Source organism: Tamandua tetradactyla, chromosome 2 (genome assembly GCF_023851605.1).
Source record: "Tamandua tetradactyla isolate mTamTet1 chromosome 2, mTamTet1.pri, whole genome shotgun sequence".
NCBI classification, from domain to species: Eukaryota; Metazoa; Chordata; class Mammalia; order Pilosa; family Myrmecophagidae; genus Tamandua; species Tamandua tetradactyla.
Window position 1 is genome coordinate 109,617,888 of NC_135328.1, and position 17,968 is coordinate 109,635,855.

General features: G+C 39.6%; 1 long non-coding RNA gene across 1 annotated transcript in view; it reads left to right on the plus strand.

Annotated features, from left to right (window-relative positions):
• The window catches only part of LOC143661407 (uncharacterized), a 40,761-nt gene extending 23,047 nt beyond the window's left edge, over positions 1 to 17,714 (plus strand). Inside the window, exon 3 of the long non-coding RNA XR_013164561.1 lies at positions 17,658 to 17,714. This is a non-coding gene — a long non-coding RNA (uncharacterized LOC143661407). The remainder of the gene's footprint in view (positions 1 to 17,657) is intronic.
• Positions 17,715 to 17,968: the final 254 nt, after the last annotated feature.

A 17,968-nucleotide genomic window follows, 5' to 3' on the forward strand; every position in this document is an offset into this window, starting at 1 on the left:
TTTTGATAGCCAGTTTCAGTCAAGAATCATAAAGTTATTGCACATTTAAAGACCGTCTGTATGAGAATCGTTCTCTCCCTCTTTTCTCTCTCTCATCGTTTCGCAAGGCTGCAAGGTTACAGAAAGGTCTAATCAATTGTCAAACTCTCCTTTATCACTGAGAAGGTGGTTAAAAAAAAAAAGAAATCTAACTGCCCTACTGTAGGGGGTTCTTTGACTACACAGCACCCTTTTCCACATACAATGCTGCCGTGATTAATATCCTCCCACCTCAGACCTTGTTAAAACCTGTTCTTTCAAGCAGCCTGGTGCAGCACAGTGAGAGTCGGACCGAGGTTGCATAAATCAACGTGTTCTCACAGCCCCCAGGATATCCATTATAGATGCCAGCTGGATGGCTGGAAGATAGAGAAAAATGAATATTGTATCCTGTGGCCTTTTGCCTCTAATGACCACTTTTCAACATTTTTGAAGGCATGATTAAATTTTGATAACTGGGGAAGTCACTCTGAGCAGGCTGAAATAGAGATAAATTGACGGAGGGTCTGACATCTCAGTGGAGAGCAGGCAACTAATTAGTGTGTGAAGCGCACGCTGAAAGAGATGTAAAAGGGAGGCAGGTTTAATCAGGGGAGCTGCTGAGGTGCAGGAATAGTCGGTGATAATTGCGGCCTAGGTAGAAATCACAGGCTCAATGAGTGGCTTTTTCTGTCCGCTTGACTGGCAGCCGCTGACCTACTGGCCCACACCCTTCAACCCTTACAACAGGAGCAGCCTCCTCAAAGCAATTTGCTGGCAGCTCTCCGTGACCAGCTATTTCAGCTGCTGGGCTGGGACACCCCATTGGAAAGGGCACTCTGCTCCCCCCGCTGGCTGCAAGCTGGGCGGCACGGCCTCATTAATTCTGATGACTTCACTTTTGAACCTGGTCACCCTGTCTTGCCCCCCATTCCTCCACAGCCCACTCACACTTAGATGCATTCCCGGGACATCTTGTGCACAGATGCAGTGTCAGAGCAGTTTGCCTGTTCATCTGGGGGCATGGGGGACACCGGGGTGTGAAATGTGATTGATGCATGAGAAGTAGGGAGGAAAGAGGGGGTGGATAGGGGCAGAGGCAAAACCCCTAGTGGATTTGCCCCTCCGGGAAATGGTTCTCTTCAGTTGCCTGCATTTTCCTGCCACAGGCATTCTAGGCAAGGCATGTGCAGGTATCACGGATTTCCACCTTCCTCCTTGAGTGTTTGGGAGGTGGGGGGTGGGGCTCAGAGGCAGTCCATTTGACCCTCCCTTTCCACATCAGAGAACACCTGCCCTCATTCCATCTTGTTACCGTAACCCTGTAGGAATGTATTGCTAGCACGGTGTTTTCTGACTTCAACTTGTGTTTAAGGGAATAATAATTTCTTTTCCTAAAACTGCATTAAGCAACTAAGATGTGCCTTTCCCCCTTTATTATATTGGTTTTGGGGAAAGGGGGATAGCCGGAAGGGACCAAGATTGCAGGTGTGGGGTGGGAAGCATGGAGAGATTTGTGTACAGACGGTGAATTAATGTTTCTCAGCATCGTGGTTGGGGTTGCACTTCTTATTGGCTTGGAGCTTATTAGTTTCTCCTTTTCAAACTTTTCAGTCACCTGAGTCTAGAATTGTGCCCCAGGCCAGGATTCCTGAAGTGATTTAGGTTTGTGATGACAACTTATGACCTCAGCAAAGCTAGCATGTCTGCTCCCCTCCCCTCCCCTCCACTGCCCTTCCCTCCCCTCCCTTCCCTTCCCTTCTCTTTCCTGATTTACTTGATTTGTTTTTTTATTATGGCATTTTTCTCCACATGGAAAGGAGTCCTGGATGTTCCTCAGGGGACCCAATCGCACACTTTGAACATACAAGTTCCCTTTATTGACACTGTGTGGTTTGGCCAATGAAAGCCGCTGTGGCTTGTACCACCCATGGCCACCTGCTTGGTGGAAATGACATGGCCTCAAATTGCTCCCTTTGCCCTGAACACATCTGCTTGATATTACAGAATGTTGCATCTGTTCTAGCTTATGGGGTCCTCTTCCCCAATCTCTTTCTCCTCAGGAACTCCCTGCTGTAAGTGAAAACTAGGGAACACTGTCCTGTTACCTGGCCTGAAATTTCCTCAGGAGGCTGGAAGGGTAATGGCCACCTGTAACCAGATCCGCTGTGGGGGCTGGCACCAGTCATTTTCATCACACTACTGCCACTGCTCATGGCGACAGCACAGCACAGCCCATCCTTCTTCCTTCCCTCCCTCCCAACAAAAGGTGACAACCTCTGGCCTTTTGCCGCCCACAGCCCACCTCCCGAGATCATGGCAGTATAATACATGCTAGCAGGTCTGCTCAAGGATGCAGTGGGAGCAGAGCAGGAGTCTGATTTCTGCCCCAGTCACTGGGGAATGCTTTGCATGACTAGGAAGTTGCCAGTGAAGACAGAATAGAAAGGAGATCTAGGCAGAGGAAAGAGAATATTCTAAGTTGTGCAAGGGCACCATGTGCCTAGTGAACGCTTAGCCATAGCTTGGGCACCTAAAGGAAGAATGCAATCAGATTATGAGAGATCTAGGATGATATGGAGGCGATGTCTATGGCCTTTTTACTGCTAAAGCTGTGCAATACCTGGCACACAGTAGGCTCTCGATAAATGTTCACTTAATGAATGAGTGGATAAACAAATGAGTGAAGAAGCTGAACTATAGTGGGTAATCATATAATCGGATCTTTTTCAAACAAGGAATGTCACTGGTATAAAATATGAAGGGTCCAATTGGAAGAGACTAGGAAAAGGGAAATGGTAAGGACTGAAGCAAGAAAGTTCCCATAGAAGGCAAAGGAGAGCAGAGACTCAAGGCATTTCTGGGGTGACTTGAAAGGTCCTGTTGCTCGGTTGGATGTGGAGGATAGTTTGAGAGAGAGGAACTGAGAATGCTTCTAAGGTATGTGGTTTGGACAAAGTGGAAATAGGATGGAATAACTATTCTTTGGTTTGTAGATGGGTTTTAGAAAGAGTTAAAGTTAAATAGGAATGAGCACTTATACAGTCCAATCAGACAACCACCTGTGGGGAAGGGAGGTGGGGGGAGCGACATAAGGCTTATCATCAGTGTCTCCCCTAAATTCTGTCCATGGTCTTGTGGGTCTGCATTCATCTCAGCTGAACATCTCAAATTTCACTGTATTCTGTAAAGCTTTAATAAATATATATATAAATTATTTCCCCCTGAGTTTTAATTGTGTTACCATGATGTCCACTCTGGCCAGTGCAAATGTTGCATAGAAAGGACTGTGTCTTGAATTATGTGGTGTATGTGGAGTGGTATTAATTTATTGGATGGAATAGAAAGAACAGCATCACAACAAGCTGATACCAAGGAAAATGGTACATATATTATAGCACTTATTTATTTAAAAATAACTTTGCTCATCTTGTGCCTTTCCTCTAAGCACTTTTTACAGATATTAATTCCCATCTAATATTTCCATGAGGAAGGTACTTCTTCTGAGTTGAGTGGGGTCCCCCCCCCCACGGCCCAGAAATCTGTGAATGTAAACTCATTTGGGAAAAGGGTCTTTGTAATTAAGTTAAAGATCTTGAAATGAGATCATCCTGGGCAGATCCTAAATCCAATGGCAAGTGTCCTTATAAGAAGAGAGACCACAGGCACAGAGAGGGCCATGGGGTGACGGAGGCCAAGATTGGAGTGATGTGACCACAAGCCAAGGAACCTGACGGAGGGAAGAAACAGACTCTCCCTGATGTGTCCTTTGTGGGTAAAAGCCAAGTCAGGAAGTGATGAGTGACTGGTCTGAAGGGTAACTACCGGCACAGGGTGCCATAATCACAGATTGGAATCTTGCAGCTAACACATTCCTTCTCAATTATGCTCATTGCACCTATAATTATAAACAACAGCAAACAGAAAACTCTGGTGTATGACATATTTGAAAAATGCCAGTGCAGTACTGGCCTTCTGGTTTTCTGAACATCTATGAATGCCTTACCATTTACAAAAACATGCATTGGGCGGGCCACAGTGGCTCAGCAGGCAGAGTTCTCACTTGCCATGCTGGAGACCCAGTGCCTGCCCATGCAAAAACAAACAACAAAAAACATGCATTATATCATCCAATGATCATGACATTCTATAAGCTAGGGTTATTTTATTTATTTTCTTTCTCTGTTGTACTTCAGGTGCACAGAATTAGAGAAAATCATACTTCTTCTTTCATGACACCCTATCATCATTAGTTCAAACATGGTTGACTTCTCTTTTCACATTTATTTCATTTTATCTTTTTATTAAAGTAACATGCCTATAGTTAAGCACCCCATAACAGATCAAAAGTAAGTCACTGGGGAGCTGTGTGGCCCCAACAAGAAGGAATATTTTATCACTGGGCATTGTTAGGAGTGCCAGGACATGGTGATGGTAAAAAGATCTCTCTTTTCTTGATATTATTGTTTTTAAATTCTCAACAAGCAGTGTATCCCCCTCAATGCCTGCGTGTGGGCCCTGTCCTTGGTACGCCACTAATATGTATAAATGTCACATATGTACTCATTTAATTTAACCCATGTACAAACCTTTATAATTACCATGTGAATCAAGAAGTATAACATTATTTCTGACACATTAAAAGTCTCCTTTGTGTCCTTGCCCATCCATACACCACCCCCCCCCCCCCAATTTAGAGGTCAGTGCCATTCTGACTTCTATTTTTTCTTTTGATCTTTCAGTGCCATTTTATTCAGGTAGATTCACATACCATTTAATCCACCCAAAGTATGCAATCAGTGGCTCACAGTATCCTACAATCATGCATTCATCACCACAATCAATTTTAGAACATTTTCAGTACTCCAAAAAAAAAAGAAAGAAAAAAAAGAAAACCCAAAACATCCCATACCTCTATCAACCCTTATTATTATTATTATTATTATTATCATCTTTCTTTTATTACTCATCTACCCATACACTGGATAAGGGAGTATCAGTCATAAGGTTTCAGCAATCACACAGTCTGACTTCTTTTAACATAGATTAGTCTTAAATGTCCTATACACAAAACCATAATAGGAATTATTTTGAGTCAGTTCTTTTTTTTGGCTTAATTTTATGTGGCTGAAATTCATCCAAGTTGCTGCATTTCACAGTAGTGTGTTCTATTTTACTGTTGTGTTGAATTGATATGACTATGTGGCATTTTTTTTACCCGTTCAAATACAACATTGGGTTGTTTCCATCTTTTGCTTACTATGACGGAAGCATCTATGGAGATTCTTGAATAATTTTTTTGGTGGACATATGCACTCATTCCTCTTGGGAATATATGGAGGGGAGGAATTCTTGGGGCATAGTATAAGTATCAGTTTAACATTAATAGATATTACTGAATTATTTTTCACAAGGTGGTTGTACCAGCATGGTCTAGTTTTAGTTATTTGGTTAGTTATTTTGGATAATTTAAAAAGTGTCCACAAATCCATCACTGAATGAAATCAGTGTAGTTCTTTACAAATAAAGAAACTGAGTTTTAGAGAGACCTAGTGCTTTTACATAATTACACTAGCTCATGTCCTAAATAAGACTGAGATCCAGGTCTTTTGAATTCAAGGGTAGTGCTCTCTCTAATAACTTCTTCATATAACAACTACTTTAAAAAAAAGTCAATTATTTGTAAAGAGAAAAGGCATTTGTAAGGCATTCTCTGGGACAAAAAAATAGGAGGAAGAAAATCTCAAATTCTGGCTAGAAAAATGTGCATTTGCCATTTCCGCAAGGAACTTGCTAGCAGAGTGAGATGCCTTCTGGGCATGGATGCTGGCTTGAGTTCCAGGACAAACTGCCCATACCCTGTTAGGCATCATAGATTTGAGATTTTACATGCCTTTAGGACCACTGAGCCACGTCCCTCAATGGGTCTCCTTGCATTTACCACTAAACACTTCCCTTTCTTACAATACCTTTATGCTTGCTACTCAAAGTGGTGTCCAGAGACTGGCAGCCAGGCATTATTATGGAGCTTGTTAGAAAAGTAAAAGCTCAGACCCCACTCCAAATCTTCGGAATCTGCCTTTCACAACGGGTGACTCGTAGGCTCATCAGAATTTGAGAAGCACTGGTTTGCCCTATTGTAGAAGTCACTTTGCCCTGCTTTGGTGTAGTTGGAGAAGTGACTTTTCACCTCTGAGCATGTTTCCCATGTGAAAAATGAGGACGATATTATGTACTTTGCAGAGTTGCAAAAGCGATCAAAAGATAATATAAAGGTAAAACAGCCACAATTCCAGGCAAATGGATGGCATTCAACCAACAGGTAGCTGCTATTCTTTTCAATGTTCTCAAGCAAGGTAGGCCCACTCAACTTTCTCAGTGTTACAATGTGAGGCCTTAACTGCTCTAAACCCACTGCAGCCAGTGCCCAGGGCCCCCCTTGACCACACTAACACTGCAGGAGAATTGAGTATTTGTAAATGTCAAAGCAGAGTTGGAGCTATCTCTGGAACTTACCCGAGCATGAGAGCCAGGTTCCAGGCCTGCCACAGCTGACATTCTTTGCTGCTTACAAGCCACAAGAATTTTAAAAACAGAGAGCTACAACCATGGAATAAAACAAGCAAAATACCTGCTGGGATAATAAGCGGGTTTTCCAGGGAAAGTTTGTTATATAATAGGACAGAGACATCCATGGGAGAGCAGGAGAGCAGGAGGAGGGGCAAAGGGCTGGGGATGGAAGATGTGACATGTCAAAAAATCTGGCGTGTGAAAATATTGTTCATAAGCAAATTAAGGATTTTTCAAACAAGGCGAAGAAAGGTCTTGCCATCTGAGCTGTCCTGAAAAATGAAACGTCTCTGAAGTACACATTAGTGTGTTTTCATCCTGGTTGAATGGAAAAAATATGTCTGATTGGACAGATTTCTTTAGCAATGATAATTACACAGGGACCTGAAACTTTAACTGCCTGGCCATTTTCTGCAGATTTAATATCAGCGGCACATATTAAAGAATAAGAGTTTAATTTAATGACCTTTTCTTTTTTCCTGATATTAGTTTTCCCTGTGTGATTTTTGACTTTGGTGTCAGACTGTACAGGAAAGCCGTTTGGTAGGTTTGGGTGATCAAAACAGGCCTGATCAATTTTTATACGGCCAGAAGCAGTGATGACTTAATTGCTACCTTGGTGAAAAGGCTGTGATCCTTATGCTAAATTATTTTAAAAAAATAGCTTTCAATGTAAGTTTTCTGAATACTGTCCAGCCTCTTGGCGTTTGAAATAATACCAACAATTTCAGGGTGCAGCGATGCTTAAGAATGAAAAGTTCTCAGCTAATTGAAGTAGAGGATTGCAACACTTAGTGGAGCTGGGGTACTGGAGAGGGTGGGGCAGGCAAGGGGGAATGCAGACTGTGGACATAATGAGGGCAATCAACCCAACTTGGTAGCCGGTGAGAAACTGTTGTGTTTTAAATGGAGTATTGTAACTCCTGTCACTATGACACATGCAGTTAAACGATATCCTATTATTATTTCTCACCCCATGTGATTTAACAAAAGCATTACTGAAACTTGGAAAAACCATTCTAAACACAAGCAAAAGAAAATTCTTTGATTGGAATCATAATGATGTCTTTCACAATTTCTGGCAGGTAAATTACAAATATTTGTAGCAAAACTTTGGAGCTTTAATGTTAATTTGAAATAAGGTCAGACTATGCGGCTTTTACTTTTATACAGGAGTGTTGAGCTATAGGGAGGGAGAGAAACTACAACTTCTTCCTTCTTGAAAGTTGATGACTTTAGCATTTATCTTATACGTGGTTATAGTTAACTAAAGAGTAGTGAGGGTCAGATTAGGGAAGTGTTTCTTGGCAGGATCCCTTCCTAAAGGAATCCTTTATGGTTCTCAGAGTCCCATCTGCCCTAAAACTTACTAGATGGGTGGATGATCTTCACTTACTTTGTATAGCACTGTACAACTGCAACATTTTCAAAAGATACATTTTTCTGAGCCACTGGTCAATGCTTCTGCATAACCAGGAGCAGCTACATCGAATTATTGTTGTTTCAAACTTGGGAGATGATGAATTTCATTTATTGTGAGGTGAGGGGTGGAAAAAGCCCAATAATGCAAAACAAAAACAAAAACAAACCAACAATATAAAAATGTGAAAACAGACATTGAAAATATTTTGCAGCAAAGAGGTGAATCCAAAGTAAATATCTTGGTATGCACCATTTTTGGTGATTGTTTCTATTAAGTCGAGAAAGCTAAATTCACCCCAAGGGTTTTTTATCTGTGGACAATGCAAGGGAAGTATAACTTTCATGTCACTGTGATTGCTACTCATTGAAATGAGGCACTAAGGAAACTTAAAAAAGAATTTTCTTGGAACTTTAGTAAAGTTTTAAGACATTTGGACACTGAATAGTAGGGGGATGAATGAATGATATCACATCCAATGGAAGAGTACCACATGCAGTATTGTGAGACATGGAACTTAAAATGGACTCACAATTCATAAAAACATAAGACTGTAAGGGACACTTGGTGTCATTAAATTCAGCCCTAAAACCCCATAGAACCCAAACAATTTTATTGTTCAGTATCTACTTAAACACGTGAATTAAAAATAAACTTGGGAAGAACGTTTGATTTTAAACATATACTATTTTAAAATGTTGAGTCCACCTCTCCCTCTCTATTGATTTACTTTATGTTAGACTTGGATCTTGTTATGTGTTCACATGGAAAAATTCTGATCCCTTCACAACACATATATGTATATATAAACTTCTATACTATTCCTAAGTATTTCTGAGCTCCAAGTATCAATCCATTTATTAATTCATGCAGTTACTCACATATCAGTTATTTAGCAATATTTATTGAGTGCATGCGATGTGCCATAAATCTTATTAGGCACAAGAAATACAATATTAAATGTACACACCAACATTAAAATGGACTCAATGATTTAGCATTTATCATATGTCAGGCATTGTTCTTGATACTTTTCATTCATTATGCCATATAATTCTCACACTATGAGGGAAGTACAATTATTCTTCCCATTTTATAGATGCAAAAGCTGAAGCTAAGGAGAAATTAAATATTTTGCCTCTAAGTTTACGTGCCTGTTAGTGGTGAAGCAGGAATTTGAACCTATATTTGCTAAACCCTGTGGTCTGTGTTTTTAGCCATTCAATTCTAATGTCTGTGGTCTAACTTGGGAGACAGACATGCAAACAGTTACAATACAATTCGATAGGCACTATGTAATAAAGTCAATATTAAGAAGCATGGAAAAATATGGTTTAAGTCTGACTACAGTAAGGTAATTCTTTGAAGGATGTAACCTCAAAGGAGGAATAGGACATCCAGAGAGAGGGGTGAATCATGTACGAAGTAGATAAGCATGAAAACCTCAGGTAATGAAATGTAGTTAAGTATTAATGGAGCATAAAGTGCAGGAAGAGCTGGCTGGAGATGTCGAAAAATCAGTGGGAAAGCAAGGATTAGAATTTGGATTGCAAATGCAAAAGTTAGAAAGCAGTGAACCTGAGACCATGATAGGAAACCATTAAAGGGAAGTCAATAGTTAGATCTGCATTTTAGAAAGTTCTTTCTAGTAAGCGTTAGTTAAATAGTGGGCCAGATCGGAAAATTGGAAACTAATATGAGGCAAAATGGCACAGAGGAATATTCTCCAAAATTTCCAAATATAACACCCATAGAAGAAAACTCTTCCTTCCAGGCAGGCATTCAGTGCAACACCTTGCATGAGGGACATAGAATATCAAAGCATCTACTTTACAGCTGTGCATCAGAGACTATTGATTTTCTGACCTATTTGGGCTTATCTTCCAAACTGTGTTTTTTTATTTCATGGGTGGAGGGCATTTGTATTCTAAATGAATAGCCCTGCCTTTGTTGCTGGCCAGTATGGGTGGACAAATTTGGCTGTTGCTTAGCAGCTATTAATATATATTTTGTTCCATCAGGGCCTGCTGTGCTGGCTACTCCTTGTATATTATCAGCTGCCCTTTTCCTACCAATTAAACCCCAAAGATAACAGGAGCAAACTAATATGCAATTCAATAGAATATCTGCGACATTTAAAAGTTCTAGTATTAAGGACTATATTGGGTTATCGAGCATTCAATTAAACAGCCTCAAGTGTTTAATTTACGGTTTTCCATTGGACAGGTATTGTTTGTTAATTAGCTAATTAAATAACAAATGATTATTGAAAACATGCATTAGGATTAAGCAAGCTGTAAGAGAGATAAAGATATCTCCAAGGCAATTAGCTCACTGTAATTTTAATGATAAATGCGTAATTAGAGTCTTTTTCTAAAGAGATTGTTTGGAATGGTTTTTGCAAACATTAAACAGGCATGTAACAAGATATTTACTTATATAACAAGCAAAATGTAATTCTAATCCTTATTAAGCATCATCAGCCAGTGTGTTCAAATGATACCTAATTTGCTAAAAGCAAAATTTTTATAAGTATTAGTGCTTATAGAAATCCATTAAAAGCTTATATAACTAACAATTATATTACAAGTAGATTTACCTTCAAGCCTGTTTACTTCACCTCCTAGACAATTATCTGAGACTTTTAAATGTACAATGACTTAACAACCAGCATTTCTACGTGTATGCATCCAACACTTGAGGGAATTGCTTTATTGTTTCATCAAAATGAAAACTCTGCCCCTACCCTTTAATGTCCACTTGACAAAGAGAGATGTTGGTAATGCTTCTTGGATGTCCAGAAGCTACCACAATTCCTAGCACATAGCATTTCATAAATGTCTGTTAAATTGATTTGAATGAGTGGAATTAGGATTTCTAGAAGTTTCTCAAGATACGTAATTCTGTTTATTCCCATTTTATTGCAGTCCCTCAGCTGCCATCACTGTATAGCCTGCTCTCCTAAATGTGTTTTCTCTCTACAACCAGCAGCCTGGCTGAGTAGGGCTGACAAAATTGTATCTCCAGAAGACTAGTGCATGCTTTTTATCCTGTTGGAATTATTATAATGATGATGGTAATAAAACAAGTACCAGCAAATATATAAAGTCCTTACTATTTGTCAGGCACTGACAGAAGCTCTTTCCATTGGGTACCACAGTTCAAAATAGTACCAAAGTTATTACTAGCCTTTCAGTAATTCTATAAGGTAGTTCCCAGTATTACCTGTATTTAAAAATGGGGAAATTGAAGTTTAGAGCAGTTAATTTTCCCGAAGTCCCACAGTTAATAAATAGTGGGATATAATAACCCCAGCTATCTGGAAGGCAGAGCCCATTCTCACTTTAGGTTAGGTTTCCTTGAAGCAGAGCCTGAGACAGAATTACCTTTGCAAATGGCTTATGAGGGCCTGTTCTCGGGAGAAACCTGTAAAGGAGTGAGCCAAGCAGCAAGGAAAGGGAAGAATCATGGCAGAGAAGTGGTTTGAGTTGATGTCTTGCCTCAGTCTCCCACAGGGAGCTGAGGACTACAAAACCAGAGTGATCTCTTCTTGAAGAATGGGGCAGTTATATGTACCCCAGAGACAGTCTTTCCTTGGAGAGGGTGAAACATATCAGGCATGTTCTGGTGGGGAGTAGCTCCTTTTGGTGGAGGCCAATTCTAAGACCAAGTTTGTGAGTTGTTTCAGCTAACATTCACAACAGCAGGGAGAATGGGTGTCATGGTCAGGTTCATGTGTCAACTTGGCCAGGTGGTCATGCTTGGTTGTCTGGTTGGGCAAAAACTGGCATGTATGTTGCTATGAGGATGTTTCATGGACTTAAATCATGATCATGTGGGCGGCATCCATAGCTGATTGCATTTGCAATCAGTTAAGGAAGTGTCTTCTGTAACGAATGACACTTAATCTAATCATTGGAAGGCTTTTAAGGAAGATTCAGAAGAAACAATCACTCTTGAGGACCTTCATTGCAGTTGCCAGCTCATAGCCCTCCCTACAGATCTTGGATTCTTACATCCCCACAGTTGCCCAACCAGGCTCTCCTGAGAATTCAGTGAGGATCTTCATTGAAGCTGCCAGCTTGTGGCCTGCCCTAAAGATCTTGGACTCTACATCCCCATGGTTACCTGAGACACTTTCATAAATTTTATATTTACAGATATCTTCTGCTGATTCTGCTTCTCTAGAGAACCCTAGCTAATACAATGTGTGTACTGGCCAGATAGGGTGAACTTGAGTAGGGCACCAATAGCATCTATTCCAGAACCACAAGGTGGGAAACTGGTTTCAGTTTCAATAATTGCATACTATGGAAGGCTTAATGGAGGACCATAAGACCAGTTGATGTGGAGACTATGGATCTCAGTAAAAGGCCCATCGTTTGTGAAGGAAAGGGATTTAAATTTTTCAGGGGGGTCTAATTCCTATTCAGAGCATATCATGGAGGCAATAGTCACCAATTCAAAGGCATTGTCTTTGGAAGAAAAGCACTTAGAGAGTGACTGAGTCTTGTTGATAAATCTAAACTCTTTCTCTCCCCCCACCCCCATCATGTGCTTATAGTTAGCTATATAGATTGAGTGTGCCCAGTGCCCAGTATTTACTGTCAATGTCCTGATGAAGCATGGAGCAGGGAGATCAAGTGTGTCTGACCTGTTCTCCTGCCTTTGCTTATAAAGTAGAAAATAATCCTTTTAATAGTGGGATCTCAATGACCTTCATCATATTACATGAACATTCCTTAACCGATCATGGGCAAGGGATGGAAAAACAGACCACTTAGACCCACCCCTCGAGTGGAGTGGGTCCAGTTCTCCCTCGGAGGCAGTACAAACAGGACAGACTGGAGTTCTGTTAGAAAGAAGGAAGAGAAGAATGGATGATGGATAGGCAACCTGCAAAGTCCACAACAGGATAATAAAGCTGATGCTATATTTTAATCTTCAGTCATTGGTTAGAACATTTAGAAGAGGGGGAATATGATTTTTATAAGTAGAACCCTCAAATCCTGACACAAACTAACAGAGAAGTTTTCATCCTAGGAAGAATGAATGTGTCCTAAGGCTTAACATCTAGTGTGCAAACCACCTCCTAGGAACTTTCCATACAGTGTGATATCCACCATGAGTAATTCTGAGAGTATTATAATATCTTCTTTGGGAAAGGGAAGATATCAAATATCTTTCCATAGTCTGGTGAAAAAGCACAGGTTTTGGCATTAGGCAAATCTGTATTTCAATTCTTACCCAGTAATTTTTATCGAATTAGATGGTTCTAAACTTTAGCCTCAGTTAGTTCACTTATCAGGTAGGTATATCAGTCAGGCTTTTCCAGAGAAACACAACCAATAGGATATATGTGCATGTACATATATAATATGTCTATTAAGAGATTTACTATAAATAAGTGGCTTACATAATTGTGGGGCCTGGTAAGTCTGAATTCCACAGGACAGGTTGTAGGCTAGAAATTCCAATATAGACGATGTTGAAGTCTTGAGTCTAAATTCCTTAGGGGAAGTTGGCAGGCTGGGAATTCTGGTAGGTGTTGATGGCAGAAATTCTCTTCACCTTTGGAACCCTCAGTTCTCACTGATAAAAGACTACAACTGATTGGGTGAGGCCCACCCACATTATGGAGGACCTCCTTTACTTAAGGTCAGTTGATTGAGGATGCTGATTGTGTCTACAAAATATCTCCACAGCAACAACTAAGAGAATATTTTATTAAGCAAGTAGACAATATAACCTAGCTACCTTGATACATAAAATTGACCATCACAATGGAGATCATAGTTTCTACCTCATAGGGATGTTTAGAAGATTAAGTGAGGTAAAAATATGAGAAAATATGTAATGCATTATAGGAAGATAATAAGATAATACAGTTCTCTTTTATCATATGCACAATGGGGAAAGGAGGGAGGGGAATCACTGTCTTGCAGTATGTAGGAGATCCATGCCAAGAGAAATGCAATCCACCATTTCACCAAAGCTATCACTGCAGGTTCCTACTTGTACAAAGTTTGACAGGAGAAAAGTGACATTTGAGGCAAACTCCATTCTGTCACGGGCTCACTATGAGATCTGGGACTAATCCACTGACCTCAAGAGTTCATCATGTTGGTCATGATATCTACTTCCTGGCTTTGCAGAAGAAGATGTGGAGACTCAGATTGAGGAAGCTTCTAGGTACTTTGAGCTTTCATGTAGTTTTTACACTGAAACATACAGTGTGTAAAATACCTGCAAATAATGAATGGGTAATTATAAATGTGAATTGTGCTTTGAAGAGAAGCAATCTGAGGAAGAATGTATTTGAACTTTGTTATGCCATGTGTTTGAGTATCACAGTAATGGGTGCTTAATGTCCAAGGATAGATTGATGACCTTTACCCAGAGTGCATCATAATCTTTCCTTCTCAGTGATACTGTACATATTACATGCTCTCTGTTCATCCCAGGGCCAGGATATTTTACAAAGCATTGAACATCACAGGTCTCAGAACTTGAGTCCCTTTCTTCTGGGGAAACATTCTTAGCCTGAGGAATATGTTCAATTAAGGTTTGGGCTTTATTTAACTCATCACGTATCCTTTTGAAAAACTCCTATTTTCTTCACCTTGAGCAAATTTTCTTTATTTCCATTAGACAAATAGGCTTAATTATGTAAAAATTCATCTCATTAAGGGATTTCCATCCAGAGACTATTACCATGTTTTGGGTGATGGCAACAATGTATTTCAGTCTCTTCAAGGAATCCTTAACTGCCTCTCCAAGCCAAACTTTGGTTTGACAGCTCCACATAACCGCTCCTCATAAAGCATTTTTAATAGCATTTGTGAAAATCTCTTCTCTCTGAGAGTCAAAATGTTCTGCATAAACAGTTAAACAAAATGGAGGCATGGTCTATTAAACAAACAGCGGTGAATGACTCCAATATTTCACAATACCACTACTTGCTTAATAGAGTACAAGCAACATTAAAAGAAGACTGAAACTATTCTCCAATTATGTCCATTAACTGCTCAAATCTGAGCTTTTTCATGATGTTGGTGATGAACAGTAAAAGTAAATCAAGTGACACTAATAATAATTTTCAATTAAAAAGCACAAGTGAGAAAATGAGCTGCTGGCTCAGTCCAGTTTTTTGAGGATATAGATTCCCTTTCCATTTACACCAGACTTCATTAAATAAATGGGTGTATTTTTATTCTTGAACATAAAGGTTTTCCCAGGATTCAAAAAATTCTGGGTTGGAATCTCTCAATACTGATAATTTCTCCTGCCTTGTTTTTCCTTTATCTCTCCTTTCTTGTGCTCTTGCCATCTTTTATTCTGGGTGATTTAGGGCTTTCTGGGGGAAGTATAGGCAAGTTAGAAAAAAGAAAGGAACTGGAGTAGATCAAGGTCAGAGGAAAGGCAAATTGGACATTCCAGAACAGTATATGATCAGAACTCAGGAATGAATAAAATCCCCATGAAAGAAAAATGGGATATTACTGGTCTGGTGTTATTTTTCCTGTTGTAGAAAAGAGGGAAGTGAGTCAGATGAATAGAGGGCAAGGCTGTCTTGCATTTATTTGACTTTGCTTTTTAGAACTTCTTAGTTCTAGTATCCAAGTGCCTCCTGAATTTCAAAGACAGGGAAAGGTCCATGGAGTTGTTTTGTGCCAAGACATGTTAGCCAGTGACCACAGGCTCAGTGACGACCAAGCATTTCTGTATATTATAATACCAAGCCTAAACATTGAGAGAGCATTTTTGGGATTTCAGTATTTTTAAGCTTCCAGATTATTGCACAGTCTAAAAATGTCCTTAAATATATTTCTGAATATTGGATACAATTTTATGTAATTTATGTAATTATTGTCATATAAAATTATATGTGCATACAAAAGAAGACTGGAAAGGCAAGTACCAAAATGATAAGTATGTTGTTTGTTGGAAATAAGGGAAATGCCAAACCTCCTCTCCCTGTATACTCAGCTTTTAACAATTGAATTAGAAATATTTTACAATAAAAAATCAGAAAAATAAATATTTTTAGGATGTCTGAAGAATAATGTTGAAAGTAAAGATGAGCCACGTCTTAACTATTTATGGATTTGCTGACAGGCAGGGAATGTAAAGCTGGCAGAATATTCAGGAAACATAAAAACTCTACTAGGAATCCAATAGAGATTGAAATGGTTCTGGGGGTTGTGTGATGCCACCACTTTTTTTTTCTTTCTTTCTCAAGAGAGATTGACATTGTAGAAGCAAGACCATTGGAAATCTGGATTTTAACAGTGATTCTCATCCTGGCTCAGTGTTGGATACACTCAAGAGATAAAGATATGATGAGACTAAATCTAATACCCTAATTGTCTCACTCTACTTTGATCCAAAGGACACATAGTTCTCAGAGGGTTCCAATCTCTAAAATGCATGGTAACATAATAATGACCTCGTCCCAGCTGTTTAACTTTTTGCTTTTTTCTATACCACTCAGGGTCATGAATTTCTTGAAACACAATAACTGGTGCTTGGTTGGGCTTTATAATTATCTCAGAGAGGGCAAATATGTGCCATTATCCCCCCTCTCTTAACCGTGGCATCATGGTTTACTTTATTTCAGCATCTTTTCCCATTATCCCTGGGCTTTACCCAGAATCCTTTTGAACTAACTTCCGATAGATTGGAAATAGCAAGCAATTTCATCCCAGCCCCCAAAATTCTGGGACTCATTTCTTACCGAAGCAGCTCTACCTTGAAAAATGAGAGTATGCAGCAACTAATCAAGGGAGCATATCTTAAACAACAATCCAGGAGTCTGCTGTTTACCACCAAGAGGCATATTTTGATCTTCGTGATTTAACATTAAATTCTCTCAAACATTTAGAGATCACGCACGTTGGTGATTAAATAGCAAGTGGTCTATTCTCCTTGTTGGGATGAAGAACATGAATTTGAATTCAATATTCTAAAAACACAAGGAGCTATCTCATCTGTAAGGCAACCTGAGCCATTGAGTACGTGCACAGTTTAAAAAACATTCCATCCTCTGAAATCGTAGTTTAAAGTCTCTAAGTCGAGCGGCAGTAAACCTCATCAGAACATGAGAAAGCTCCCAACCTCACCAATAAAACTTGAAGATTTTTTGATTGACTGCCATCTGAAATTACCCTCATCGCGTTAACGTGCAATAGGTAGCATGCAGTAGGGTTGCCTCTCGACACGACCCTATTAGAGCTTGCCACTTGTGAGGAAATCTATTCAAAAGCAGAGGCTGTATATTAAGCTGGATACCAGGTCAAATGACACTGTTTGGGGGGGGGGGGGGCAGGGAATGGAGAGGTACTTCAGCCTAATGATTTGTGAAAAGTTAAGTAACAACAAATTCCATGAATATGAAATTGTGGAAAGAATGCTCTCATCACTGCTTTTATCCCTTGGCATCCTGCACAGACAGTCGCCGTGAGGAATTAGAAATGGCCCCTGCTGGTGCTCCTCATCTCTCTCTGAAACGATGCATTTTGAGACTGTGATTTTAGAGCATGTAAGATAGAAAGGGAGAAATTTCAGTTTGGGGTCCTCAAGGTTCTTTAAAAGGGAAGGCAAGAAGTGCAATAGGATTCTGACATTTCCTACCTATTTTTGCTTCCAGGAACCTTTGTATATTCATGTCTGTCGTTGGCTATAGAGGACTTTGACAGTTTTCGTTGGAAGCTGCGGAAATCCCAGGAAAAAGCAAACTGATTCTGCATTAATAAATGATGGAACTAGATTTGGGGTCTCCCACTAATTTATATTTCGTTGTTGTAATTTTATTTTCATTAACTTATTAAAATCACTTACTGTCTGTTCATGTACTATAGAAATGATGTTAATACATTGCTATATGTATTAATAATATGAATATTAATAAAGCATTAATATAGTGCAGTGTGTTATAATATAAACAGAAAAGTATGCATG